This window comes from Semicossyphus pulcher, unplaced genomic scaffold, assembly GCF_022749685.1.
Source record: "Semicossyphus pulcher isolate SPU_LCO1_2020_fin unplaced genomic scaffold, fSemPul1.0.p SCAF_4, whole genome shotgun sequence".
In the NCBI taxonomy this organism is placed as follows: Eukaryota; Metazoa; Chordata; class Actinopteri; order Labriformes; family Labridae; genus Semicossyphus; species Semicossyphus pulcher.
In genome coordinates this window covers 9,531,604-9,557,937 of record NW_027211715.1, presented here as the reverse complement: position 1 = coordinate 9,557,937, position 26,334 = coordinate 9,531,604, and the positions used below count along the sequence as shown (strand labels likewise).

At 44.2% G+C, this 26,334-nt stretch overlaps 35 non-coding genes across 35 annotated transcripts; all 35 read left to right on the top strand.

The window, feature by feature from the left end:
• The first annotated feature begins 794 nt into the window (after window positions 1-794).
• On the top strand, window positions 795-866 carry trnae-cuc (transfer RNA glutamic acid (anticodon CUC)). Its single transcript has one exon. It is a non-coding gene; the product is annotated as a tRNA-Glu (tRNA).
• Window positions 867-1,234: 368 nt separating this feature from the next.
• trnae-cuc (transfer RNA glutamic acid (anticodon CUC)) lies at window positions 1,235-1,306 on the top strand. Its single transcript has one exon. It is a non-coding gene; the product is annotated as a tRNA-Glu (tRNA).
• A 1,383-nt stretch (window positions 1,307-2,689) lies between these two features.
• Window positions 2,690-2,761, top strand: trnae-cuc (transfer RNA glutamic acid (anticodon CUC)). The gene has a single exon. It is a non-coding gene; the product is annotated as a tRNA-Glu (tRNA).
• Window positions 2,762-4,144: 1,383 nt separating this feature from the next.
• Window positions 4,145-4,216, top strand: trnae-cuc (transfer RNA glutamic acid (anticodon CUC)). The gene has a single exon. It is a non-coding gene; the product is annotated as a tRNA-Glu (tRNA).
• A 331-nt stretch (window positions 4,217-4,547) lies between these two features.
• Window positions 4,548-4,619, top strand: trnae-uuc (transfer RNA glutamic acid (anticodon UUC)). Its single transcript has one exon. It is a non-coding gene; the product is annotated as a tRNA-Glu (tRNA).
• Window positions 4,620-5,616: 997 nt separating this feature from the next.
• trnae-cuc (transfer RNA glutamic acid (anticodon CUC)) lies at window positions 5,617-5,688 on the top strand. The gene has a single exon. It is a non-coding gene; the product is annotated as a tRNA-Glu (tRNA).
• A 942-nt stretch (window positions 5,689-6,630) lies between these two features.
• trnae-cuc (transfer RNA glutamic acid (anticodon CUC)) lies at window positions 6,631-6,702 on the top strand. Its single transcript has one exon. It is a non-coding gene; the product is annotated as a tRNA-Glu (tRNA).
• A 368-nt stretch (window positions 6,703-7,070) lies between these two features.
• On the top strand, window positions 7,071-7,142 carry trnae-cuc (transfer RNA glutamic acid (anticodon CUC)). Its single transcript has one exon. It is a non-coding gene; the product is annotated as a tRNA-Glu (tRNA).
• Window positions 7,143-8,085: 943 nt separating this feature from the next.
• trnae-cuc (transfer RNA glutamic acid (anticodon CUC)) lies at window positions 8,086-8,157 on the top strand. The gene has a single exon. It is a non-coding gene; the product is annotated as a tRNA-Glu (tRNA).
• Window positions 8,158-8,525: 368 nt separating this feature from the next.
• On the top strand, window positions 8,526-8,597 carry trnae-cuc (transfer RNA glutamic acid (anticodon CUC)). The gene has a single exon. It is a non-coding gene; the product is annotated as a tRNA-Glu (tRNA).
• A 331-nt stretch (window positions 8,598-8,928) lies between these two features.
• On the top strand, window positions 8,929-9,000 carry trnae-uuc (transfer RNA glutamic acid (anticodon UUC)). Its single transcript has one exon. It is a non-coding gene; the product is annotated as a tRNA-Glu (tRNA).
• Window positions 9,001-9,997: 997 nt separating this feature from the next.
• trnae-cuc (transfer RNA glutamic acid (anticodon CUC)) lies at window positions 9,998-10,069 on the top strand. The gene has a single exon. It is a non-coding gene; the product is annotated as a tRNA-Glu (tRNA).
• A 943-nt stretch (window positions 10,070-11,012) lies between these two features.
• Window positions 11,013-11,084, top strand: trnae-cuc (transfer RNA glutamic acid (anticodon CUC)). Its single transcript has one exon. It is a non-coding gene; the product is annotated as a tRNA-Glu (tRNA).
• Window positions 11,085-11,452: 368 nt separating this feature from the next.
• trnae-cuc (transfer RNA glutamic acid (anticodon CUC)) lies at window positions 11,453-11,524 on the top strand. Its single transcript has one exon. It is a non-coding gene; the product is annotated as a tRNA-Glu (tRNA).
• Window positions 11,525-12,466: 942 nt separating this feature from the next.
• On the top strand, window positions 12,467-12,538 carry trnae-cuc (transfer RNA glutamic acid (anticodon CUC)). Its single transcript has one exon. It is a non-coding gene; the product is annotated as a tRNA-Glu (tRNA).
• Window positions 12,539-12,906: 368 nt separating this feature from the next.
• trnae-cuc (transfer RNA glutamic acid (anticodon CUC)) lies at window positions 12,907-12,978 on the top strand. Its single transcript has one exon. It is a non-coding gene; the product is annotated as a tRNA-Glu (tRNA).
• A 942-nt stretch (window positions 12,979-13,920) lies between these two features.
• trnae-cuc (transfer RNA glutamic acid (anticodon CUC)) lies at window positions 13,921-13,992 on the top strand. Its single transcript has one exon. It is a non-coding gene; the product is annotated as a tRNA-Glu (tRNA).
• Window positions 13,993-14,360: 368 nt separating this feature from the next.
• On the top strand, window positions 14,361-14,432 carry trnae-cuc (transfer RNA glutamic acid (anticodon CUC)). The gene has a single exon. It is a non-coding gene; the product is annotated as a tRNA-Glu (tRNA).
• A 943-nt stretch (window positions 14,433-15,375) lies between these two features.
• On the top strand, window positions 15,376-15,447 carry trnae-cuc (transfer RNA glutamic acid (anticodon CUC)). Its single transcript has one exon. It is a non-coding gene; the product is annotated as a tRNA-Glu (tRNA).
• A 368-nt stretch (window positions 15,448-15,815) lies between these two features.
• trnae-cuc (transfer RNA glutamic acid (anticodon CUC)) lies at window positions 15,816-15,887 on the top strand. The gene has a single exon. It is a non-coding gene; the product is annotated as a tRNA-Glu (tRNA).
• A 331-nt stretch (window positions 15,888-16,218) lies between these two features.
• Window positions 16,219-16,290, top strand: trnae-uuc (transfer RNA glutamic acid (anticodon UUC)). The gene has a single exon. It is a non-coding gene; the product is annotated as a tRNA-Glu (tRNA).
• A 557-nt stretch (window positions 16,291-16,847) lies between these two features.
• Window positions 16,848-16,919, top strand: trnae-cuc (transfer RNA glutamic acid (anticodon CUC)). The gene has a single exon. It is a non-coding gene; the product is annotated as a tRNA-Glu (tRNA).
• A 368-nt stretch (window positions 16,920-17,287) lies between these two features.
• Window positions 17,288-17,359, top strand: trnae-cuc (transfer RNA glutamic acid (anticodon CUC)). Its single transcript has one exon. It is a non-coding gene; the product is annotated as a tRNA-Glu (tRNA).
• A 943-nt stretch (window positions 17,360-18,302) lies between these two features.
• trnae-cuc (transfer RNA glutamic acid (anticodon CUC)) lies at window positions 18,303-18,374 on the top strand. Its single transcript has one exon. It is a non-coding gene; the product is annotated as a tRNA-Glu (tRNA).
• A 368-nt stretch (window positions 18,375-18,742) lies between these two features.
• trnae-cuc (transfer RNA glutamic acid (anticodon CUC)) lies at window positions 18,743-18,814 on the top strand. Its single transcript has one exon. It is a non-coding gene; the product is annotated as a tRNA-Glu (tRNA).
• Window positions 18,815-19,756: 942 nt separating this feature from the next.
• trnae-cuc (transfer RNA glutamic acid (anticodon CUC)) lies at window positions 19,757-19,828 on the top strand. Its single transcript has one exon. It is a non-coding gene; the product is annotated as a tRNA-Glu (tRNA).
• A 368-nt stretch (window positions 19,829-20,196) lies between these two features.
• Window positions 20,197-20,268, top strand: trnae-cuc (transfer RNA glutamic acid (anticodon CUC)). Its single transcript has one exon. It is a non-coding gene; the product is annotated as a tRNA-Glu (tRNA).
• A 943-nt stretch (window positions 20,269-21,211) lies between these two features.
• Window positions 21,212-21,283, top strand: trnae-cuc (transfer RNA glutamic acid (anticodon CUC)). Its single transcript has one exon. It is a non-coding gene; the product is annotated as a tRNA-Glu (tRNA).
• A 368-nt stretch (window positions 21,284-21,651) lies between these two features.
• Window positions 21,652-21,723, top strand: trnae-cuc (transfer RNA glutamic acid (anticodon CUC)). Its single transcript has one exon. It is a non-coding gene; the product is annotated as a tRNA-Glu (tRNA).
• A 942-nt stretch (window positions 21,724-22,665) lies between these two features.
• trnae-cuc (transfer RNA glutamic acid (anticodon CUC)) lies at window positions 22,666-22,737 on the top strand. The gene has a single exon. It is a non-coding gene; the product is annotated as a tRNA-Glu (tRNA).
• A 368-nt stretch (window positions 22,738-23,105) lies between these two features.
• trnae-cuc (transfer RNA glutamic acid (anticodon CUC)) lies at window positions 23,106-23,177 on the top strand. Its single transcript has one exon. It is a non-coding gene; the product is annotated as a tRNA-Glu (tRNA).
• A 330-nt stretch (window positions 23,178-23,507) lies between these two features.
• trnae-uuc (transfer RNA glutamic acid (anticodon UUC)) lies at window positions 23,508-23,579 on the top strand. Its single transcript has one exon. It is a non-coding gene; the product is annotated as a tRNA-Glu (tRNA).
• A 557-nt stretch (window positions 23,580-24,136) lies between these two features.
• On the top strand, window positions 24,137-24,208 carry trnae-cuc (transfer RNA glutamic acid (anticodon CUC)). The gene has a single exon. It is a non-coding gene; the product is annotated as a tRNA-Glu (tRNA).
• A 368-nt stretch (window positions 24,209-24,576) lies between these two features.
• On the top strand, window positions 24,577-24,648 carry trnae-cuc (transfer RNA glutamic acid (anticodon CUC)). The gene has a single exon. It is a non-coding gene; the product is annotated as a tRNA-Glu (tRNA).
• A 1,400-nt stretch (window positions 24,649-26,048) lies between these two features.
• Window positions 26,049-26,120, top strand: trnae-cuc (transfer RNA glutamic acid (anticodon CUC)). The gene has a single exon. It is a non-coding gene; the product is annotated as a tRNA-Glu (tRNA).
• The last annotated feature ends 214 nt before the right edge of the window (window positions 26,121-26,334 follow it).

Here is a 26,334-nt window from a genome sequence, read left to right as displayed (position 1 = left end):
GGCTTAAATGCTACCGCTCACCACTGAAGCACTTCCTTTTGGCACCACAATACAAAAAATGTTCTACAAGTCCTGCAAAATTTCCCCTGGTTTGAATTATTTGACTGGAATTGCTCGAGAAGTTCTTCATATTTTCCTGTAGAACTGATCACTTTTCTGTTCTCAGCCGTTGCTCTGTTGCATCCCTAATGGTCTAGTGGCTAGGATTCAGCGCTTTCACAGCTGCGGCCGGGGTTCAATTCCCAGTTAGGGAATGTCTGCTTAATACAGAGATGTGCCAGACAGGTTTTACAGGCCTCTGTTCAGTCAATGTGAAAGGGAATAATTCCACACATATAGTATAACCAAGTGATTAATTCTTACCTGAAAAGTAAAATACCTCTAAGAGTTAGCCATGTGAAGCCCAACTTCCCTTTAATTGGCTCACAGTTGAAACCTTTTCAGCTTCAGCCAAAGCAGCAATGTAGGGTGGTCCAACACAGCAAATTTCATACAAATCTTGCTAAATTGTCTACATGTCTGAAATACTTTACCAGAATTGCTGGAAAATTCTTCAATGTGTTCAGGAAGACATCCCCTCAGTTTTGTTTGGCACATGGTTTGAACCCTATCAGCTTCCGTAATGTTCACAACTTTTGCAGTAACTTGGGGAAAAACAATACACCAAACTTCATACAGATCTAGCAGGATTTTACACAAGTCTAAAATACTGCACCACAATTGCTGGAAAAATGGTTCATGTTTTCAGGATGACTTGATTGACTTTTTGTGTCCACCAACTGCATTCCAGCGGGTCCTTGATGGTCTAGTGGCTAGGATTCGGCGCTCTCACCACCGCGGCCCGGGTTCGATTCCCGGTCAGGGAATGTGGTTTTAATACAGTGATGTGCTCTGTGAACTCCAATGGGATTCCTCAGACTTTCCTCGCAGCTTTATTCACTACTTGACAGTCGTATGTCCCAGTCACATTGAAAAGAACTAACCCTTCACACAAAGAAAATTGATTTGCTTCCTGAAATATGTCAAAAACCTGCAACAAGCAAGCTACATGAAACCCAAGCATAGAGTTGTCACGTGATCAGCTCCAGCCAAAGCACTAAAGAATCCCCACCACAACAGGCACAGAAATTTCCACTCGTCTTAAAACGTTTACCAGAATTGCTGGGAAAAGAATTACTCATGGTTGCAGGATGACTTGATTCACTATTGAGTCCACCATGTGCCCTACTGTGCCTCCCTGATGGTCTAGTGGCTAGGATTCGGCGCTCTCACCGCCGCGGCCCGGGTTCGATTCCCGGTCAGGGAATGTGGTTTTAAATACGCTGATGTGCTTGTGCACGCCCTCTCCGTCCTAATTCTACTACGCTTCAGTGAAAATTCAAATTCTTCTGAAAAGGAAGCCACAATAGTGCCAGTTTCTTTGGACTGCCTCTTGGTTCGAACCTGATCGGCTCTGGCTTAAATGCTACCGCTCACCACTGAAGCACTTCCTTTTGGCACCACAATACAAAAAATGTTCTACAAGTCCTGCAAAATTTCCCCTGGTTTGAATTATTTGACTGGAATTGCTCGAGAAGTTCTTCATATTTTCCTGTAGAACTGATCACTTTTCTGTTCTCAGCCGTTGCTCTGTTGCATCCCTAATGGTCTAGTGGCTAGGATTCAGCGCTTTCACCGCTGCGGCTGGGGTTCAATTCCCAGTTAGGGAATGTCTGCTTAATACAGAGATGTGCCAGACAGGTTTTACACGCCTCTGTTCAGTCAATGTGAAAGGGAATAATTCCACACATATAGTATAACCAAGTGATTAATTCTTACCTGAAAAGTAAAATACCTCTAAGAGTTAGCCATGTGAAGCCCAACTTCCCTTTAATTGGCTCACAGTTGAAACCTTTTCAGCTTCAGCCAAAGCAGCAATGTAGGGTGGTCCAACACAGCAAATTTCATACAAATCTTGCTAAATTGTCTACATGTCTGAAATACTTTACCAGAATTGCTGGAAAATTCTTCAATGTGTTCAGGAAGACATCCCCTCAGTTTTGTTTGGCACATGGTTTGAACCCTATCAGCTTCCGTAATGTTCACAACTTTTGCAGAAACTTGGGGAAAAACAATACACCAAACTTCATACAGATCTAGCAGGATTTTACACAAGTCTAAAATACTGCACCACAATTGCTGGAAAAATGGTTCATGTTTTCAGGATGACTTGATTGACTTTTTGTGTCCACCAACTGCATTCCAGCGGGTCCTTGATGGTCTAGTGGCTAGGATTCGGCGCTCTCACCGCCACGGCCCGGGTTAGATTCCTGGTCAGGGAATGAGCTTTTAATACAGTGATGTGCTCTGTGAACTCCAATGGGATTCCTCAGACTTTCCTCGCAGCTTTATTCACTACTTGACAGTCGTATGTCCCAGTCACATTGAAAAGAACTAACCCTTCACACAAAGAAAATTGATTTGCTTCCTGAAATATGTCAAAAACCTGCAACAAGCAAGCTACATGAAACCCAAGCATAGAGTTGTCACGTGATCAGCTCCAGCCAAAGCACTAAAGAATCCCCACCACAACAGGCACAGAAATTTCCACTCGTCTTAAAACGTTTACCAGAATTGCTGGGAAAAGAATTACTCATGGTTGCAGGATGGCTTGATTCACTATTGAGTCCACCATGTGCCCTACTGTGCCTCCCTGATGGTCTAGTGGCTAGGATTTGGCGCTCTCACCACCGCGGCCCGGGTTCGATTCCCGGTCAGGGAATGTGGTTTTAAATACGCTGATGTGCTTGTGCACGCCCTCTCCGTCCTAATTCTACTACGCTTCAGTGAAAATTCAAATTCTTCTGAAAAGGAAGCCACAATAGTGCCAGTTTCTTTGGACTGCCTCTTGGTTCGAACCTGATCGGCTCTGGCTTAAATGCTACCGCTCACCACTGAAGCACTTCCTTTTGGCACCACAATACAAAAAATGTTCTACAAGTCCTGCAAAATTTCCCCTGGTTTGAATTATTTGACTGGAATTGCTCGAGAAGTTCTTCATATTTTCCTGTAGAACTGATCACTTTTCTGTTCTCAGCCGTTGCTCTGTTGCATCCCTAATGGTCTAGTGGCTAGGATTCAGCGCTTTCACCGCTGCGGCTGGGGTTCAATTCCCAGTTAGGGAATGTCTGCTTAATACAGAGATGTGCCAGACAGGTTTTACACGCCTCTGTTCAGTCAATGTGAAAGGGAATAATTCCACACATATAGTATAACCAAGTGATTAATTCTTACCTGAAAAGTAAAATACCTCTAAGAGTTAGCCATGTGAAGCCCAACTTCCCTTTAATTGGCTCACAGTTGAAACCTTTTCAGCTTCAGCCAAAGCAGCAATGTAGGGTGGTCCAACACAGCAAATTTCATACAAATCTTGCTAAATTGTCTACATGTCTGAAATACTTTACCAGAATTGCTGGAAAATTCTTCAATGTGTTCAGGAAGACATCCCCTCAGTTTTGTTTGGCACATGGTTTGAACCCTATCAGCTTCCGTAATGTTCACAACTTTTGCAGAAACTTGGGGAAAAACAATACACCAAACTTCATACAGATCTAGCAGGATTTTACACAAGTCTAAAATACTGCACCACAATTGCTGGAAAAATGGTTCATGTTTTCAGGATGACTTGATTGACTTTTTGTGTCCACCAACTGCATTCCAGCGGGTCCTTGATGGTCTAGTGGCTAGGATTCGGCGCTCTCACCGCCACGGCCCGGGTTAGATTCCTGGTCAGGGAATGAGCTTTTAATACAGTGATGTGCTCTGTGAACTCCAATGGGATTCCTCAGACTTTCCTCGCAGCTTTATTCACTACTTGACAGTCGTATGTCCCAGTCACATTGAAAAGAACTAACCCTTCACACAAAGAAAATTGATTTGCTTCCTGAAATATGTCCAAAACCTGCAACAAGCAAGCTACATGAAACCCAAGCATAGAGTTGTCACGTGATCAGCTCCAGCCAAAGCACTAAAGAATCCCCACCACAACAGGCACAGAAATTTCCACTCGTCTTAAAACGTTTACCAGAATTGCTGGGAAAAGAATTACTCATGGTTGCAGGATGACTTGATTCACTATTGAGTCCACCATGTGCCCTACTGTGCCTCCCTGATGGTCTAGTGGCTAGGATTCGGCGCTCTCACCGCCGCGGCCCGGGTTCGATTCCCGGTCAGGGAATGTGGTTTTAAATACGCTGATGTCCTTGTGCACGCCCTCTCCGTCCCAATTCTACTACGCTTCAGTGAAAATTCAAATTCTTCTGAAAAGGAAGCCACAATAGTGCCAGTTTCTTTGGACTGCCTCTTGGTTCGAACCTGATCGGCTCTGGCTTAAATGCTACCGCTCACCACTGAAGCACTTCCTTTTGGCACCACAATACAAAAAATGTTCTACAAGTCCTGCAAAATTTCCCCTGGTTTGAATTATTTGACTGGAATTGCTCGAGAAGTTCTTCATGTTTTCCTGTAGAACTGATCAATTTTCTGTTCTCAGCCATTGCTCTGTTGCATCCCTAATGGTCTAGTGGCTAGGATTCAGCGCTTTCACCGCTGCGGCCGGGGTTCGATTCCCGGTTAGGGAATGTCTGCTTAATACAGAGATGTGCCAGACAGGTTTTACACGCCTCTGTTCAGTCAACGCCTCTGTTCAGTCAATGTGAAAGGGAATAATTCCACACATATAGTATAACCAAGTGATTAATTCTTACCTGAAAAGTAAAATACCTCTAAGAGTTAGCCATGTGAAGCCCAACTTCCCTTTAATTGGCTCACAGTTGAAACCTTTTCAGCTTCAGCCAAAGCAGCAACGTAGGGTGGTCCAACACAGCAAATTTCATACAAATCTTGCTAAATTGTCTACATGTCTGAAATACTTTACCAGAATTGCTGGAAAATTCTTCAATGTGTTCAGGAAGACATCCCCTCAGTTTTGTTTGGCACATGGTTTGAACCCTATCAGCTTCCGTAATGTTCACAACTTTTGCAGAAACTTGGGGAAAAACAATACACCAAACTTCATACAGATCTAGCAGGATTTTACACAAGTCTAAAATACTGCACCACAATTGCTGGAAAAATGGTTCATGTTTTCAGGATGACTTGATTGACTTTTTGTGTCCACCAACTGCATTCCAGCGGGTCCTTGATGGTCTAGTGGCTAGGATTCGGCGCTCTCACCGCCACGGCCCGGGTTAGATTCCTGGTCAGGGAATGAGCTTTTAATACAGTGATGTGCTCTGTGAACTCCAATGGGATTCCTCAGACTTTCCTCGCAGCTTTATTCACTACTTGACAGTCGTATGTCCCAGTCACATTGAAAAGAACTAACCCTTCACACAAAGAAAATTGATTTGCTTCCTGAAATATGTCAAAAACCTGCAACAAGCAAGCTACATGAAACCCAAGCATAGAGTTGTCACGTGATCAGCTCCAGCCAAAGCACTAAAGAATCCCCACCACAACAGGCACAGAAATTTCCACTCGTCTTAAAACGTTTACCAGAATTGCTGGGAAAAGAATTACTCATGGTTGCAGGATGACTTGATTCACTATTGAGTCCACCATGTGCCCTACTGTGCCTCCCTGATGGTCTAGTGGCTAGGATTCGGCGCTCTCACTGCCGCAGCCCGGGTTCGATTCCCGGTCAGGGAATGTGGTTTTAAATACGCTGATGTGCTTGTGCACGCCTTCTCCGTCCTAATTCTACTACGCTTCAGTGAAAATTCAAATTCTTCTGAAAAGGAAGCCACAATAGTGCCAGTTTCTTTGGACTGCCTCTTGGTTCGAACCTGATCGGCTCTGGCTTAAATGCTACCGCTCCCACTGAAGCACTTCCTTTTGGCACCACAATACAAAAAATGTTCTACAAGTCCTGCAAAATTTCCCCTGGTTTGAATTATTTGACTGGAATTGCTCGAGAAGTTCTTCATATTTTCCTGTAGAACTGATCACTTTTCTGTTCTCAGCCGTTGCTCTGTTGCATCCCTAATGGTCTAGTGGCTAGGATTCAGCGCTTTCACAGCTGCGGCCGAGGTTCAATTCCCAGTTAGGGAATGTCTGCTTAATACAGAGATGTGCCAGACAGGTTTTACAGGCCTCTGTTCAGTCAATGTGAAAGGGAATAATTCCACACATATAGTATAACCAAGTGATTAATTCTTACCTGAAAAGTAAAATACCTCTAAGAGTTAGCCATGTGAAGCCCAACTTCCCTTTAATTGGCTCACAGTTGAAACCTTTTCAGCTTCAGCCAAAGCAGCAATGTAGGGTGGTCCAACACAGCAAATTTCATACAAATCTTGCTAAATTGTCTACATGTCTGAAATACTTTACCAGAATTGCTGGAAAATTCTTCAATGTGTTCAGGAAGACATCCCCTCAGTTTTGTTTGGCACATGGTTTGAACCCTATCAGCTTCCGTAATGTTCACAACTTTTGCAGTAACTTGGGGAAAAACAATACACCAAACTTCATACAGATCTAGCAGGATTTTACACAAGTCTAAAATACTGCACCACAATTGCTGGAAAAATGGTTCATGTTTTCAGGATGACTTGATTGACTTTTTGTGTCCACCAACTGCATTCCAGCGGGTCCTTGATGGTCTAGTGGCTAGGATTCGGCGCTCTCACCGCCGCGGCCCGGGTTCGATTCCCGGTCAGGGAATGAGCTTTTAATACAGTGATGTGCTCTGTGAACTCCAATGGGATTCTTCAGACTTTCCTCGCAGCTTTATTCACTACTTGACAGTCGTATGTCCCAGTCACATTGAAAAGAACTAACCCTTCACACAAAGAAAATTGATTTGCTTCCTGAAATATGTCCAAAACCTGCAACAAGCAAGCTACATGAAACCCAAGCATAGAGTTGTCACGTGATCAGCTCCAGCCAAAGCACTAAAGAATCCCCACCACAACAGGCACAGAAATTTCCACTCGTCTTAAAACGTTTACCAGAATTGCTGGGAAAAGAATTACTCATGGTTGCAGGATGACTTGATTCACTATTGAGTCCACCATGTGCCCTACTGTGCCTCCCTGATGGTCTAGTGGCTAGGATTCGGCGCTCTCACCGCCGCGGCCCGGGTTCGATTCCCGGTCAGGGAATGTGGTTTTAAATACGCTGATGTGCTTGTGCACGCCCTCTCCGTCCTAATTCTTCTACGCTTCAGTGAAAATTCAAATTCTTCTGAAAAGGAAGCCACAATAGTGCCAGTTTCTTTGGACTGCCTCTTGGTTCGAACCTGATCGGCTCTGGCTTAAATGCTACCGCTCACCACTGAAGCACTTCCTTTTGGCACCACAATACAAAAAATGTTCTACAAGTCCTGCAAAATTTCCCCTGGTTTGAATTATTTGACTGGAATTGCTCGAGAAGTTCTTCATATTTTCCTGTAGAACTGATCACTTTTCTGTTCTCAGCCGTTGCTCTGTTGCATCCCTAATGGTCTAGTGGCTAGTATTCAGCGCTTTCACCGCGGCGGCCGGGGTTCAATTCCCAGTTAGGGAATGTCTGCTTAATACAGAGATGTGCCAGACAGGTTTTACACGCCTCTGTTCAGTCAATGTGAAAGGGAATAATTCCACACATATAGTATAACCAAGTGATTAATTCTTACCTGAAAAGTAAAATACCTCTAAGAGTTAGCCATGTGAAGCCCAACTTCCCTTTAATTGGCTCACAGTTGAAACCTTTTCAGCTTCAGCCAAAGCAGCAATGTAGGGTGGTCCAACACAGCAAATTTCATACAAATCTTGCTAAATTGTCTACATGTCTGAAATACTTTACCAGAATTGCTGGAAAATTCTTCAATGTGTTCAGGAAGACATCCCCTCAGTTTTGTTTGGCACATGGTTTGAACCCTATCAGCTTCCGTAATGTTCACAACTTTTGCAGTAACTTGGGGAAAAACAATACACCAAACTTCATACAGATCTAGCAGGATTTTACACAAGTCTAAAATACTGCACCACAATTGCTGGAAAAATGGTTCATGTTTTCAGGATGACTTGATTGACGTTTTGTGTCCACCAACTGCATTCCAGCGGGTCCTTGATGGTCTAGTGGCTAGGATTCGGCGCTCTCACCGCCGCGGCCCGGGTTCGATTCCCGGTCAGGGAATGAGCTTTTAATACAGTGATGTGCTCTGTGAACTCCAATGGGATTCCTCAGACTTTCCTCGCAGCTTTATTCACTACTTGACAGTCGTATGTCCCAGTCACATTGAAAAGAACTAACCCTTCACACAAAGAAAATTGATTTGCTTCCTGAAATATGTCCAAAACCTGCAACAAGCAAGCTACATGAAACCCAAGCATAGAGTTGTCACGTGATCAGCTCCAGCCAAAGCACTAAAGAATCCCCACCACAACAGGCACAGAAATTTCCACTCGTCTTAAAACGTTTACCAGAATTGCTGGGAAAAGAATTACTCATGGTTGCAGGATGGCTTGATTCACTATTGAGTCCACCATGTGCCCTACTGTGCCTCCCTGATGGTCTAGTGGCTAGGATTTGGTGCTCTCACCACCGCGGCCCGGGTTCGATTCCCGGTCAGGGAATGTGGTTTTAAATACGCTGATGTCCTTGTGCACGCCCTCTCCGTCCCAATTCTACTACGCTTCAGTGAAAATTCAAATTCTTCTGAAAAGGAAGCCACAATAGTGCCAGTTTCTTTGGACTGCCTCTTGGTTCGAACCTGATCGGCTCTGGCTTAAATGCTACCGCTCACCACTGAAGCACTTCCTTTTGGCACCACAATACAAAAAATGTTCTACAAGTCCTGCAAAATTTCCCCTGGTTTGAATTATTTGACTGGAATTGCTCGAGAAGTTCTTCATGTTTTCCTGTAGAACTGATCAATTTTCTGTTCTCAGCCATTGCTCTGTTGCATCCCTAATGGTCTAGTGGCTAGGATTCAGCGCTTTCACCGCTGCGGCCGGGGTTCGATTCCCGGTTAGGGAATGTCTGCTTAATACAGAGATGTGCCAGACAGGTTTTACACGCCTCTGTTCAGTCAACGCCTCTGTTCAGTCAATGTGAAAGGGAATAATTCCACACATATAGTATAACCAAGTGATTAATTCTTACCTGAAAAGTAAAATACCTCTAAGAGTTAGCCATGTGAAGCCCAACTTCCCTTTAATTGGCTCACAGTTGAAACCTTTTCAGCTTCAGCCAAAGCAGCAATGTAGGGTGGTCCAACACAGCAAATTTCATACAAATCTTGCTAAATTGTCTACATGTCTGAAATACTTTACCAGAATTGCTGGAAAATTCTTCAATGTGTTCAGGAAGACATCCCCTCAGTTTTGTTTGGCACATGGTTTGAACCCTATCAGCTTCCGTAATGTTCACAACTTTTGCAGAAACTTGGGGAAAAACAATACACCAAACTTCATACAGATCTAGCAGGATTTTACACAAGTCTAAAATACTGCACCACAATTGCTGGAAAAATGGTTCATGTTTTCAGGATGACTTGATTGACTTTTTGTGTCCACCAACTGCATTCCAGCGGGTCCTTGATGGTCTAGTGGCTAGGATTCGGCGCTCTCACCGCTGCGGCCCAGTTTCGATTCCCGGTCAGGGAATGAGCTTTTAATACAGTGATGTGCTCTGTGAACTCCAATGGGATTCCTCAGACTTTCCTCGCAGCTTTATTCACTACTTGACAGTCGTATGTCCCAGTCACATTGAAAAGAACTAACCCTTCACACAAAGAAAATTGATTTGCTTCCTGAAATATGTCCAAAACCTGCAACAAGCAAGCTACATGAAACCCAAGCATAGAGTTGTCACGTGATCAGCTCCAGCCAAAGCACTAAAGAATCCCCACCACAACAGGCACAGAAATTTCCACTCGTCTTAAAACGTTTACCAGAATTGCTGGGAAAAAAATTGCTCATGGTTGCAGGATGGCTTGATTCACTATTGAGTCCACCATGTGCCCTACTGTGCCTCCCTGATGGTCTAGTGGCTAGGATTCGGCGCTCTCACCGCCGCGGCCAGGGTTCGATTCCTGGTCAGGGAATGTGGTTTTAAATACGCTGATGTGCTTGTGCACGCCCTCTCCGTCCTAATTCTACTACGCTTCAGTGAAAATTCAAATTCTTCTGAAAAGGAAGCCACAATAGTGCCAGTTTCTTTGGACTGCCTCTTGGTTCGAACCTGATCGGCTCTGGCTTAAATGCTACCGCTCACCACTGAAGCACTTCCTTTTGGCACCACAATACAAAAAATGTTCTACAAGTCCTGCAAAATTTCCCCTGGTTTGAATTATTTGACTGGAATTGCTCGAGAAGTTCTTCATATTTTCCTGTAGAACTGATCACTTTTCTGTTCTCAGCCGTTGCTCTGTTGCATCCCTAATGGTCTAGTGGCTAGGATTCAGCGCTTTCACAGCTGCGGCCGGGGTTCAATTCCCAGTTAGGGAATGTCTGCTTAATACAGAGATGTGCCAGACAGGTTTTACAGGCCTCTGTTCAGTCAATGTGAAAGGGAATAATTCCACACATATAGTATAACCAAGTGATTAATTCTTACCTGAAAAGTAAAATACCTCTAAGAGTTAGCCATGTGAAGCCCAACTTCCCTTTAATTGGCTCACAGTTGAAACCTTTTCAGCTTCAGCCAAAGCAGCAATGTAGGGTGGTCCAACACAGCAAATTTCATACAAATCTTGCTAAATTGTCTACATGTCTGAAATACTTTACCAGAATTGCTGGAAAATTCTTCAATGTGTTCAGGAAGACATCCCCTCAGTTTTGTTTGGCACATGGTTTGAACCCTATCAGCTTCCGTAATGTTCACAACTTTTGCAGTAACTTGGGGAAAAACAATACACCAAACTTCATACAGATCTAGCAGGATTTTACACAAGTCTAAAATACTGCACCACAATTGCTGGAAAAATGGTTCATGTTTTCAGGATGACTTGATTGACTTTTTGTGTCCACCAACTGCATTCCAGCGGGTCCTTGATGGTCTAGTGGCTAGGATTCGGCGCTCTCACCGCCGCGGCCCGGGTTCGATTCCCGGTCAGGGAATGAGCTTTTAATACAGTGATGTGCTCTGTGAACTCCAATGGGATTCCTCAGACTTTCCTCGCAGCTTTATTCACTACTTGACAGTCGTATGTCCCAGTCACATTGAAAAGAACTAACCCTTCACACAAAGAAAATTGATTTGCTTCCTGAAATATGTCCAAAACCTGCAACAAGCAAGCTACATGAAACCCAAGCATAGAGTTGTCACGTGATCAGCTCCAGCCAAAGCACTAAAGAATCCCCACCACAACAGGCACAGAAATTTCCACTCGTCTTAAAACGTTTACCAGAATTGCTGGGAAAAAAATTGCTCATGGTTGCAGGATGGCTTGATTCACTATTGAGTCCACCATGTGCCCTACTGTGCCTCCCTGATGGTCTAGTGGCTAGGATTCGGCGCTCTCACCGCCGCGGCCCGGGTTCGATTCCTGGTCAGGGAATGTGGTTTTAAATACGCTGATGTGCTTGTGCACGCCCTCTCCGTCCTAATTCTACTACGCTTCAGTGAAAATTCAAATTCTTCTGAAAAGGAAGCCACAATAGTGCCAGTTTCTTTGGACTGCCTCTTGGTTCGAACCTGATCGGCTCTGGCTTAAATGCTACCGCTCCCACTGAAGCACTTCCTTTTGGCACCACAATACAAAAAATGTTCTACAAGTCCTGCAAAATTTCCCCTGGTTTGAATTATTTGACTGGAATTGCTCGAGAAGTTCTTCATATTTTCCTGTAGAACTGATCACTTTTCTGTTCTCAGCCGTTGCTCTGTTGCATCCCTAATGGTCTAGTGGCTAGGATTCAGCGCTTTCACAGCTGCGGCCGGGGTTCAATTCCCAGTTAGGGAATGTCTGCTTAATACAGAGATGTGCCAGACAGGTTTTACAGGCCTCTGTTCAGTCAATGTGAAAGGGAATAATTCCACACATATAGTATAACCAAGTGATTAATTCTTACCTGAAAAGTAAAATACCTCTAAGAGTTAGCCATGTGAAGCCCAACTTCCCTTTAATTGGCTCACAGTTGAAACCTTTTCAGCTTCAGCCAAAGCAGCAATGTAGGGTGGTCCAACACAGCAAATTTCATACAAATCTTGCTAAATTGTCTACATGTCTGAAATACTTTACCAGAATTGCTGGAAAATTCTTCAATGTGTTCAGGAAGACATCCCCTCAGTTTTGTTTGGCACATGGTTTGAACCCTATCAGCTTCCGTAATGTTCACAACTTTTGCAGAAACTTGGGGAAAAACAATACACCAAACTTCATACAGATCTAGCAGGATTTTACACAAGTCTAAAATACTGCACCACAATTGCTGGAAAAATGGTTCATGTTTTCAGGATGACTTGATTGACTTTTTGTGTCCACCAACTGCATTCCAGCGGGTCCTTGATGGTCTAGTGGCTAGGATTCGGCGCTCTCACCGCTGCGGCCCAGGTTCGATTCCCGGTCAGGGAATGAGCTTTTAATACAGTGATGTGCTCTGTGAACTCCAATGGGATTCCTCAGACTTTCCTCGCAGCTTTATTCACTACTTGACAGTCGTATGTCCCAGTCACATTGAAAAGAACTAACCCTTCACACAAAGAAAATTGATTTGCTTCCTGAAATATGTCAAAAACCTGCAACAAGCAAGCTACATGAAACCCAAGCATAGAGTTGTCACGTGATCAGCTCCAGCCAAAGCACTAAAGAATCCCCACCACAACAGGCACAGAAATTTCCACTCGTCTTAAAACGTTTACCAGAATTGCTGGGAAAAGAATTACTCATGGTTGCAGGATGACTTGATTCACTATTGAGTCCACCATGTGCCCTACTGTGCCTCCCTGATGGTCTAGTGGCTAGGATTCGGCGCTCTCACTGCCGCAGCCCGGGTTCGATTCCCGGTCAGGGAATGTGGTTTTAAATACGCTGATGTGCTTGTGCACGCCTTCTCCGTCCTAATTCTACTACGCTTCAGTGAAAATTCAAATTCTTCTGAAAAGGAAGCCACAATAGTGCCAGTTTCTTTGGACTGCCTCTTGGTTCGAACCTGATCGGCTCTGGCTTAAATGCTACCGCTCCCACTGAAGCACTTCCTTTTGGCACCACAATACAAAAAATGTTCTACAAGTCCTGCAAAATTTCCCCTGGTTTGAATTATTTGACTGGAATTGCTCGAGAAGTTCTTCATATTTTCCTGTAGAACTGATCACTTTTCTGTTCTCAGCCGTTGCTCTGTTGCATCCCTAATGGTCTAGTGGCTAGGATTCAGCGCTTTCACAGCTGCGGCCGAGGTTCAATTCCCAGTTAGGGAATGTCTGCTTAATACAGAGATGTGCCAGACAGGTTTTACAGGCCTCTGTTCAGTCAATGTGAAAGGGAATAATTCCACACATATAGTATAACCAAGTGATTAATTCTTACCTGAAAAGTAAAATACCTCTAAGAGTTAGCCATGTGAAGCCCAACTTCCCTTTAATTGGCTCACAGTTGAAACCTTTTCAGCTTCAGCCAAAGCAGCAATGTAGGGTGGTCCAACACAGCAAATTTCATACAAATCTTGCTAAATTGTCTACATGTCTGAAATACTTTACCAGAATTGCTGGAAAATTCTTCAATGTGTTCAGGAAGACATCCCCTCAGTTTTGTTTGGCACATGGTTTGAACCCTATCAGCTTCCGTAATGTTCACAACTTTTGCAGTAACTTGGGGAAAAACAATACACCAAACTTCATACAGATCTAGCAGGATTTTACACAAGTCTAAAATACTGCACCACAATTGCTGGAAAAATGGTTCATGTTTTCAGGATGACTTGATTGACTTTTTGTGTCCACCAACTGCATTCCAGCGGGTCCTTGATGGTCTAGTGGCTAGGATTCGGCGCTCTCACCGCCGCGGCCCGGGTTCGATTCCCGGTCAGGGAATGAGCTTTTAATACAGTGATGTGCTCTGTGAACTCCAATGGGATTCTTCAGACTTTCCTCGCAGCTTTATTCACTACTTGACAGTCGTATGTCCCAGTCACATTGAAAAGAACTAACCCTTCACACAAAGAAAATTGATTTGCTTCCTGAAATATGTCCAAAACCTGCAACAAGCAAGCTACATGAAACCCAAGCATAGAGTTGTCACGTGATCAGCTCCAGCCAAAGCACTAAAGAATCCCCACCACAACAGGCACAGAAATTTCCACTCGTCTTAAAACGTTTACCAGAATTGCTGGGAAAAGAATTACTCATGGTTGCAGGATGACTTGATTCACTATTGAGTCCACCATGTGCCCTACTGTGCCTCCCTGATGGTCTAGTGGCTAGGATTCAGCGCTCTCACCGCCGCGGCCCGGGTTCGATTCCCGGTCAGGGAATGTGGTTTTAAATACGCTGATGTGCTTGTGCACGCCCTCTCCGTCCTAATTCTTCTACGCTTCAGTGAAAATTCAAATTCTTCTGAAAAGGAAGCCACAATAGTGCCAGTTTCTTTGGACTGCCTCTTGGTTCGAACCTGATCGGCTCTGGCTTAAATGCTACCGCTCACCACTGAAGCACTTCCTTTTGGCACCACAATACAAAAAATGTTCTACAAGTCCTGCAAAATTTCCCCTGGTTTGAATTATTTGACTGGAATTGCTCGAGAAGTTCTTCATATTTTCCTGTAGAACTGATCACTTTTCTGTTCTCAGCCGTTGCTCTGTTGCATCCCTAATGGTCTAGTGGCTAGGATTCAGCGCTTTCACCGCGGCGGCCGGGGTTCAATTCCCAGTTAGGGAATGTCTGCTTAATACAGAGATGTGCCAGACAGGTTTTACACGCCTCTGTTCAGTCAATGTGAAAGGGAATAATTCCACACATATAGTATAACCAAGTGATTAATTCTTACCTGAAAAGTAAAATACCTCTAAGAGTTAGCCATGTGAAGCCCAACTTCCCTTTAATTGGCTCACAGTTGAAACCTTTTCAGCTTCAGCCAAAGCAGCAATGTAGGGTGGTCCAACACAGCAAATTTCATACAAATCTTGCTAAATTGTCTACATGTCTGAAATACTTTACCAGAATTGCTGGAAAATTCTTCAATGTGTTCAGGAAGACATCCCCTCAGTTTTGTTTGGCACATGGTTTGAACCCTATCAGCTTCCGTAATGTTCACAACTTTTGCAGTAACTTGGGGAAAAACAATACACCAAACTTCATACAGATCTAGCAGGATTTTACACAAGTCTAAAATACTGCACCACAATTGCTGGAAAAATGGTTCATGTTTTCAGGATGACTTGATTGACGTTTTGTGTCCACCAACTGCATTCCAGCGGGTCCTTGATGGTCTAGTGGCTAGGATTCGGCGCTCTCACCGCCGCGGCCCGGGTTCGATTCCCGGTCAGGGAATGAGCTTTTAATACAGTGATGTGCTCTGTGAACTCCAATGGGATTCCTCAGACTTTCCTCGCAGCTTTATTCACTACTTGACAGTCGTATGTCCCAGTCACATTGAAAAGAACTAACCCTTCACACAAAGAAAATTGATTTGCTTCCTGAAATATGTCCAAAACCTGCAACAAGCAAGCTACATGAAACCCAAGCATAGAGTTGTCACGTGATCAGCTCCAGCCAAAGCACTAAAGAATCCTCACCACAACAGGCACAGAAATTTCCACTCGTCTTAAAACGTTTACCAGAATTGCTGGGAAAAGAATTACTCATGGTTGCAGGATGGCTTGATTCACTATTGAGTCCACCATGTGCCCTACTGTGCCTCCCTGATGGTCTAGTGGCTAGGATTTGGCGCTCTCACCACCGCGGCCCGGGTTCGATTCCCGGTCAGGGAATGTGGTTTTAAATACGCTGATGTCCTTGTGCACGCCCTCTCCGTCCCAATTCTACTACGCTTCAGTGAAAATTCAAATTCTTCTGAAAAGGAAGCCACAATAGTGCCAGTTTCTTTGGACTGCCTCTTGGTTCGAACCTGATCGGCTCTGGCTTAAATGCTACCGCTCACCACTGAAGCACTTCCTTTTGGCACCACAATACAAAAAATGTTCTACAAGTCCTGCAAAATTTCCCCTGGTTTGAATTATTTGACTGGAATTGCTCGAGAAGTTCTTCATGTTTTCCTGTAGAACTGATCAATTTTCTGTTCTCAGCCATTGCTCTGTTGCATCCCTAATGGTCTAGTGGCTAGGATTCAGCGCTTTCACCGCTGCGGCCGGGGTTCGATTCCCGGTTAGGGAATGTCTGCTTAATACAGAGATGTGCCAGACAGGTTTTACACGCCTCTGTTCAGTCAACGCCTCTGTTCAGTCAATGTGAAAGGGAATAATTCCACACATATAGTATAACCAAGTGATTAATTCTTACCTGAAAAGTAAAATACCTCTAAGAGTTAGCCATGTGAAGCCCAACTTCCCTTTAATTGGCTCACAGTTGAAACCTTTTCAGCTTCAGCCAAAGCAGCAATGTAGGGTGGTCCAACACAGCAAATTTCATACAAATCTTGCTAAATTGTCTACATGTCTGAAATACTTTACCAGAATTGCTGGAAAATTCTTCAATGTGTTCAGGAAGACATCCCCTCAGTTTTGTTTGGCACATGGTTTGAACCCTATCAGCTTCCGTAATGTTCACAACTTTTGCAGAAACTTGGGGAAAAACAATACACCAAACTTCATACAGATCTAGCAGGATTTTACACAAGTCTAAAATACTGCACCACAATTGCTGGAAAAATGGTTCATGTTTTCAGGATGACTTGATTGACTTTTTGTGTCCACCAACTGCATTCCAGCGGGTCCTTGATGGTCTAGTGGCTAGGATTCGGCGCTCTCACCGCTGCGGCCCAGGTTCGATTCCCGGTCAGGGAATGAGCTTTTAATACAGTGATGTGCTCTGTGAACTCCAATGGGATTCCTCAGACTTTCCTCGCAGCTTTATTCACTACTTGACAGTCGTATGTCCCAGTCACATTGAAAAGAACTAACCCTTCACACAAAGAAAATTGATTTGCTTCCTGAAATATGTCCAAAACCTGCAACAAGCAAGCTACATGAAACCCAAGCATAGAGTTGTCACGTGATCAGCTCCAGCCAAAGCACTAAAGAATCCCCACCACAACAGGCACAGAAATTTCCACTCGTCTTAAAACGTTTACCAGAATTGCTGGGAAAAAAATTGCTCATGGTTGCAGGATGGCTTGATTCACTATTGAGTCCACCATGTGCCTTACTGTGCCTCCCTGATGGTCTAGTGGCTAGGATTCGGCGCTCTCACCGCCGCGGCCCGGGTTCGATTCCTGGTCAGGGAATGTGGTTTTAAATACGCTGATGTGCTTGTGCACGCCCTCTCCGTCCTAATTCTACTACGCTTCAGTGAAAATTCAAATTCTTCTGAAAAGGAAGCCACAATAGTGCCAGTTTCTTTGGACTGCCTCTTGGTTCGAACCTGATCGGCTCTGGCTTAAATGCTACCGCTCACCACTGAAGCACTTCCTTTTGGCACCACAATACAAAAAATGTTCTACAAGTCCTGCAAAATTTCCCCTGGTTTGAATTATTTGACTGGAATTGCTCGAGAAGTTCTTCATATTTTCCTGTAGAACTGATCACTTTTCTGTTCTCAGCCGTTGCTCTGTTGCATCCCTAATGGTCTAGTGGCTAGGATTCAGCGCTTTCACAGCTGCGGCCGGGGTTCAATTCCCAGTTAGGGAATGTCTGCTTAATACAGAGATGTGCCAGACAGGTTTTACAGGCCTCTGTTCAGTCAATGTGAAAGGGAATAATTCCACACATATAGTATAACCAAGTGATTAATTCTTACCTGAAAAGTAAAATACCTCTAAGAGTTAGCCATGTGAAGCCCAACTTCCCTTTAATTGGCTCACAGTTGAAACCTTTTCAGCTTCAGCCAAAGCAGCAATGTAGGGTGGTCCAACACAGCAAATTTCATACAAATCTTGCTAAATTGTCTACATGTCTGAAATACTTTACCAGAATTGCTGGAAAATTCTTCAATGTGTTCAGGAAGACATCCCCTCAGTTTTGTTTGGCACATGGTTTGAACCCTATCAGCTTCCGTAATGTTCACAACTTTTGCAGTAACTTGGGGAAAAACAATACACCAAACTTCATACAGATCTAGCAGGATTTTACACAAGTCTAAAATACTGCACCACAATTGCTGGAAAAATGGTTCATGTTTTCAGGATGACTTGATTGACTTTTTGTGTCCACCAACTGCATTCCAGCGGGTCCTTGATGGTCTAGTGGCTAGGATTCGGCGCTCTCACCGCCGCGGCCCGGGTTCGATTCCCGGTCAGGGAATGAGCTTTTAATACAGTGATGTGCTCTGTGAACTCCAATGGGATTCCTCAGACTTTCCTCGCAGCTTTATTCACTACTTGACAGTCGTATGTCCCAGTCACATTGAAAAGAACTAACCCTTCACACAAAGAAAATTGATTTGCTTCCTGAAATATGTCCAAAACCTGCAACAAGCAAGCTACATGAAACCCAAGCATAGAGTTGTCACGTGATCAGCTCCAGCCAAAGCACTAAAGAATCCCCACCACAACAGGCACAGAAATTTCCACTCGTCTTAAAACGTTTACCAGAATTGCTGGGAAAAAAATTGCTCATGGTTGCAGGATGGCTTGATTCACTATTGAGTCCACCATGTGCCCTACTGTGCCTCCCTGATGGTCTAGTGGCTAGGATTCGGCGCTCTCACCGCCGCGGCCCGGGTTCGATTCCTGGTCAGGGAATGTGGTTTTAAATACGCTGATGTGCTTGTGCACGCCCTCTCCGTCCTAATTCTACTACGCTTCAGTGAAAATTCAAATTCTTCTGAAAAGGAAGCCACAATAGTGCCAGTTTCTTTGGACTGCCTCTTGGTTCGAACCTGATCGGCTCTGGCTTAAATGCTACCGCTCCCACTGAAGCACTTCCTTTTGGCACCACAATACAAAAAATGTTCTACAAGTCCTGCAAAATTTCCCCTGGTTTGAATTATTTGACTGGAATTGCTCGAGAAGTTCTTCATATTTTCCTGTAGAACTGATCACTTTTCTGTTCTCAGCCGTTGCTCTGTTGCATCCCTAATGGTCTAGTGGCTAGGATTCAGCGCTTTCACAGCTGCGGCCGGGGTTCAATTCCCAGTTAGGGAATGTCTGCTTAATACAGAGATGTGCCAGACAGGTTTTACAGGCCTCTGTTCAGTCAATGTGAAAGGGAATAATTCCACACATATAGTATAACCAAGTGATTAATTCTTACCTGAAAAGTAAAATACCTCTAAGAGTTAGCCATGTGAAGCCCAACTTCCCTTTAATTGGCTCACAGTTGAAACCTTTTCAGCTTCAGCCAAAGCAGCAATGTAGGGTGGTCCAACACAGCAAATTTCATACAAATCTTGCTAAATTGTCTACATGTCTGAAATACTTTACCAGAATTGCTGGAAAATTCTTCAATGTGTTCAGGAAGACATCCCCTCAGTTTTGTTTGGCACATGGTTTGAACCCTATCAGCTTCCGTAATGTTCACAACTTTTGCAGTAACTTGGGGAAAAACAATACACCAAACTTCATACAGATCTAGCAGGATTTTACACAAGTCTAAAATACTGCACCACAATTGCTGGAAAAATGGTTCATGTTTTCAGGATGACTTGATTGACTTTTTGTGTCCACCAACTGCATTCCAGCGGGTCCTTGATGGTCTAGTGGCTAGGATTCGGCGCTCTCACCGCCGCGGCCCGGGTTCGATTCCCAGTCAGGGAATGAGCTTTTAATACAGTGATGTGCTCTGTGAACTCCAATGGGATTCCTCAGACTTTCCTCGCAGCTTTATTCACTACTTGACAGTCGTATGTCCCAGTCACATTGAAAAGAACTAACCCTTCACACAAAGAAAATTGATTTGCTTCCTGAAATATGTCAAAAACCTGCAACAAGCAAGCTACATGAAACCCAAGCATAGAGTTGTCACGTGATCAGCTCCAGCCAAAGCACTAAAGAATCCCCACCACAACAGGCACAGAAATTTCCACTCGTCTTAAAACGTTTACCAGAATTGCTGGGAAAAGAATTACTCATGGTTGCAGGATGACTTGATTCACTATTGAGTCCACCATGTGCCCTACTGTGCCTCCCTGATGGTCTAGTGGCTAGGATTCGGCGCTCTCACCGCCGCGGCCCGGGTTCGATTCCCGGTCAGGGAATGTGGTTTTAAATACGCTGATGTGCTTGTGCACGCCCTCTCCGTCCTAATTCTACTACGCTTCAGTGAAAATTCAAATTCTTCTGAAAAGGAAGCCACAATAGTGCCAGTTTCTTTGGACTGCCTCTTGGTTCGAACCTGATCGGCTCTGGCTTAAATGCTACCGCTCACCACTGAAGCACTTCCTTTTGGCACCACAATACAAAAAATGTTCTACAAGTCCTGCAAAATTTCCCCTGGTTTGAATTATTTGACTGGAATTGCTCGAGAAGTTCTTCATATTTTCCTGTAGAACTGATCACTTTTCTGTTCTCAGCCGTTGCTCTGTTGCATCCCTAATGGTCTAGTGGCTAGGATTCAGCGCTTTCACCGCTGCGGCTGGGGTTCAATTCCCAGTTAGGGAATGTCTGCTTAATACAGAGATGTGCCAGACAGGTTTTACACGCCTCTGTTCAGTCAATGTGAAAGGGAATAATTCCACACATATAGTATAACCAAGTGATTAATTCTTACCTGAAAAGTAAAATACCTCTAAGAGTTAGCCATGTGAAGCCCAACTTCCCTTTAATTGGCTCACAGTTGAAACCTTTTCAGCTTCAGCCAAAGCAGCAATGTAGGGTGGTCCAACACAGCAAATTTCATACAAATCTTGCTAAATTGTCTACATGTCTGAAATACTTTACCAGAATTGCTGGAAAATTCTTCAATGTGTTCAGGAAGACATCCCCTCAGTTTTGTTTGGCACATGGTTTGAACCCTATCAGCTTCCGTAATGTTCACAACTTTTGCAGAAACTTGGGGAAAAACAATACACCAAACTTCATACAGATCTAGCAGGATTTTACACAAGTCTAAAATACTGCACCACAATTGCTGGAAAAATGGTTCATGTTTTCAGGATGACTTGATTGACTTTTTGTGTCCACCAACTGCATTCCAGCGGGTCCTTGATGGTCTAGTGGCTAGGATTCGGCGCTCTCACCGCCACGGCCCGGGTTAGATTCCCGGTCAGGGAATGAGCTTTTAATACAGTGATGTGCTCTGTGAACTCCAATGGGATTCCTCAGACTTTCCTCGCAGCTTTATTCACTACTTGACAGTCGTATGTCCCAGTCACATTGAAAAGAACTAACCCTTCACACAAAGAAAATTGATTTGCTTCCTGAAATATGTCAAAAACCTGCAACAAGCAAGCTACATGAAACCCAAGCATAGAGTTGTCACGTGATCAGCTCCAGCCAAAGCACTAAAGAATCCCCACCACAACAGCCACAGAAATTTCCACTCGTCTTAAAACGTTTACCAGAATTGCTGGGAAAAGAATTACTCATGGTTGCAGGATGACTTGATTCACTATTGAGTCCACCATGTGCCCTACTGTGCCTCCCTGATGGTCTAGTGGCTAGGATTCGGCGCTCTCACTGCCGCAGCCCGGGTTCGATTCCCGGTCAGGGAATGTGGTTTTAAATACGCTGATGTGCTTGTGCACGCCTTCTCCGTCCTAATTCTACTACGCTTCAGTGAAAATTCAAATTCTTCTGAAAAGGAAGCCACAATAGTGCCAGTTTCTTTGGACTGCCTCTTGGTTCGAACCTGATCGGCTCTGGCTTAAATGCTACCGCTCCCACTGAAGCACTTCCTTTTGGCACCACAATACAAAAAATGTTCTACAAGTCCTGCAAAATTTCCCCTGGTTTGAATTATTTGACTGGAATTGCTCGAGAAGTTCTTCATATTTTCCTGTAGAACTGATCACTTTTCTGTTCTCAGCCGTTGCTCTGTTGCATCCCTAATGGTCTAGTGGCTAGGATTCAGCGCTTTCACAGCTGCGGCCGAGGTTCAATTCCCAGTTAGGGAATGTCTGCTTAATACAGAGATGTGCCAGACAGGTTTTACAGGCCTCTGTTCAGTCAATGTGAAAGGGAATAATTCCACACATATAGTATAACCAAGTGATTAATTCTTACCTGAAAAGTAAAATACCTCTAAGAGTTAGCCATGTGAAGCCCAACTTCCCTTTAATTGGCTCACAGTTGAAACCTTTTCAGCTTCAGCCAAAGCAGCAATGTAGGGTGGTCCAACACAGCAAATTTCATACAAATCTTGCTAAATTGTCTACATGTCTGAAATACTTTACCAGAATTGCTGGAAAATTCTTCAATGTGTTCAGGAAGACATCCCCTCAGTTTTGTTTGGCACATGGTTTGAACCCTATCAGCTTCCGTAATGTTCACAACTTTTGCAGTAACTTGGGGAAAAACAATACACCAAACTTCATACAGATCTAGCAGGATTTTACACAAGTCTAAAATACTGCACCACAATTGCTGGAAAAATGGTTCATGTTTTCAGGATGACTTGATTGACTTTTTGTGTCCACCAACTGCATTCCAGCGGGTCCTTGATGGTCTAGTGGCTAGGATTCGGCGCTCTCACCGCCGCGGCCCGGGTTCGATTCCCGGTCAGGGAATGAGCTTTTAATACAGTGATGTGCTCTGTGAACTCCAATGGGATTCCTCAGACTTTCCTCGCAGCTTTATTCACTACTTGACAGTCGTATGTCCCAGTCACATTGAAAAGAACTAACCCTTCACACAAAGAAAATTGATTTGCTTCCTGAAATATGTCCAAAACCTGCAACAAGCAAGCTACATGAAACCCAAGCATAGAGTTGTCACGTGATCAGCTCCAGCCAAAGCACTAAAGAATCCCCACCACAACAGGCACAGAAATTTCCACTCGTCTTAAAACGTTTACCAGAATTGCTGGGAAAAGAATTACTCATGGTTGCAGGATGACTTGATTCACTATTGAGTCCACCATGTGCCCTACTGTGCCTCCCTGATGGTCTAGTGGCTAGGATTCGGCGCTCTCACTGCCGCAGCCCGGGTTCGATTCCCGGTCAGGGAATGTGGTTTTAAATACGCTGATGTGCTTGTGCACGCCTTCTCCGTCCTAATTCTACTACGCTTCAGTGAAAATTCAAATTCTTCTGAAAAGGAAGCCACAATAGTGCCAGTTTCTTTGGACTGCCTCTTGGTTCGAACCTGATCGGCTCTGGCTTAAATGCTACCGCTCCCACTGAAGCACTTCCTTTTGGCACCACAATACAAAAAATGTTCTACAAGTCCTGCAAAATTTCCCCTGGTTTGAATTATTTGACTGGAATTGCTCGAGAAGTTCTTCATATTTTCCTGTAGAACTGATCACTTTTCTGTTCTCAGCCGTTGCTCTGTTGCATCCCTAATGGTCTAGTGGCTAGGATTCAGCGCTTTCACCGCTGCGGCCGGGGTTCGATTCCCGGTTAGGGAATGTCTGCTTAATACAGAGATGTGCCAGACAGGTTTTACACGCCTCTGTTCAGTCAACGCCTCTGTTCAGTCAATGTGAAAGGGAATAATTCCACACATATAGTATAACCAAGTGATTAATTCTTACCTGAAAAGTAAAATACCTCTAAGAGTTAGCCATGTGAAGCCCAACTTCCCTTTAATTGGCTCACAGTTGAAACCTTTTCAGCTTCAGCCAAAGCAGCAATGTAGGGTGGTCCAACACAGCAAATTTCATACAAATCTTGCTAAATTGTCTACATGTCTGAAATACTTTACCAGAATTGCTGGAAAATTCTTCAATGTGTTCAGGAAGACATCCCCTCAGTTTTGTTTGGCACATGGTTTGAACCCTATCAGCTTCCGTAATGTTCACAACTTTTGCAGAAACTTGGGGAAAAACAATACACCAAACTTCATACAGATCTAGCAGGATTTTACACAAGTCTAAAATACTGCACCACAATTGCTGGAAAAATGGTTCATGTTTTCAGGATGACTTGATTGACTTTTTGTGTCCACCAACTGCATTCCAGCGGGTCCTTGATGGTCTAGTGGCTAGGATTCGGCGCTCTCACCGCTGCGGCCCAGGTTCGATTCCCGGTCAGGGAATGAGCTTTTAATACAGTGATGTGCTCTGTGAACTCCAATGGGATTCCTCAGACTTTCCTCGCAGCTTTATTCACTACTTGACAGTCGTATGTCCCAGTCACATTGAAAAGAACTAACCCTTCACACAAAGAAAATTGATTTGCTTCCTGAAATATGTCCAAAACCTGCAACAAGCAAGCTACATGAAACCCAAGCATAGAGTTGTCACGTGATCAGCTCCAGCCAAAGCACTAAAGAATCCCCACCACAACAGGCACAGAAATTTCCACTCGTCTTAAAACGTTTACCAGAATTGCTGGGAAAAAAATTGCTCATGGTTGCAGGATGGCTTGATTCACTATTGAGTCCACCATGTGCCCTACTGTGCCTCCCTGATGGTCTAGTGGCTAGGATTCGGCGCTCTCACCGCCGCGGCCCGGGTTCGATTCCTGGTCAGGGAATGTGGTTTTAAATACGCTGATGTGCTTGTGCACGCCCTCTCCGTCCTAATTCTACTACGCTTCAGTGAAAATTCAAATTCTTCTGAAAAGGAAGCCACAATAGTGCCAGTTTCTTTGGACTGCCTCTTGGTTCGAACCTGATCGGCTCTGGCTTAAATGCTACCGCTCACCACTGAAGCACTTCCTTTTGGCACCACAATACAAAAAATGTTCTACAAGTCCTGCAAAATTTCCCCTGGTTTGAATTATTTGACTGGAATTGCTCGAGAAGTTCTTCATATTTTCCTGTAGAACTGATCACTTTTCTGTTCTCAGCCGTTGCTCTGTTGCATCCCTAATGGTCTAGTGGCTAGGATTCAGCGCTTTCACAGCTGCGGCCGGGGTTCAATTCCCAGTTAGGGAATGTCTGCTTAATACAGAGATGTGCCAGACAGGTTTTACAGGCCTCTGTTCAGTCAACGCCTCTGTTCAGTCAATGTGAAAGGGAATAATTCCACACATATAGTATAACCAAGTGATTAATTCTTACCTGAAAAGTAAAATACCTCTAAGAGTTAGCCATGTGAAGCCCAACTTCCCTTTAATTGGCTCACAGTTGAAACCTTTTCAGCTTCAGCCAAAGCAGCAATGTAGGGTGGTCCAACACAGCAAATTTCATACAAATCTTGCTAAATTGTCTACATGTCTGAAATACTTTACCAGAATTGCTGGAAAATTCTTCAATGTGTTCAGGAAGACATCCCCTCAGTTTTGTTTGGCACATGGTTTGAACCCTATCAGCTTCCGTAATGTTCACAACTTTTGCAGAAACTTGGGGAAAAACAATACACCAAACTTCATACAGATCTAGCAGGATTTTACACAAGTCTAAAATACTGCACCACAATTGCTGGAAAAATGGTTCATGTTTTCAGGATGACTTGATTGACTTTTTGTGTCCACCAACTGCATTCCAGCGGGTCCTTGATGGTCTAGTGGCTAGGATTCGGCGCTCTCACCGCCACGGCCCGGGTTTGATTCCCAGTCAGGGAATGAGCTTTTAATACAGTGATGTGCTCTGTGAACTCCAATGGGATTCCTCAGACTTTCCTCGCAGCTTTATTCACTACTTGACAGTCGTATGTCCCAGTCACATTGAAAAGAACTAACCCTTCACACAAAGAAAATTGATTTGCTTCCTGAAATATGTCCAAAACCTGCAACAAGCAAGCTACATGAAACCCAAGCATAGAGTTGTCACGTGATCAGCTCCAGCCAAAGCACTAAAGAATCCCCACCACAACAGGCACAGAAATTTCCACTCGTCTTAAAACGTTTACCAGAATTGCTGGGAAAAAAATTGCTCATGGTTGCAGGATGGCTTGATTCACTATTGAGTCCACCATGTGCCCTACTGTGCCTCCCTGATGGTCTAGTGGCTAGGATTCGGCGCTCTCACCGCCGCGGCCCGGGTTCGATTCCCGGTCAGGGAATGTGGTTTTAAATACGCTGATGTGCTTGTGCACGCCCTCTCCGTCCTAATTCTACTACGCTTCAGTGAAAATTCAAATTCTTCTGAAAAGGAAGCCACAATAGTGCCAGTTTCTTTGGACTGCCTCTTGGTTCGAACCTGATCGGCTCTGGCTTATATGCTACCGCTCACCACTGAAGCACTTCCTTTTGGCACCACAATACAAAAAATGTTCT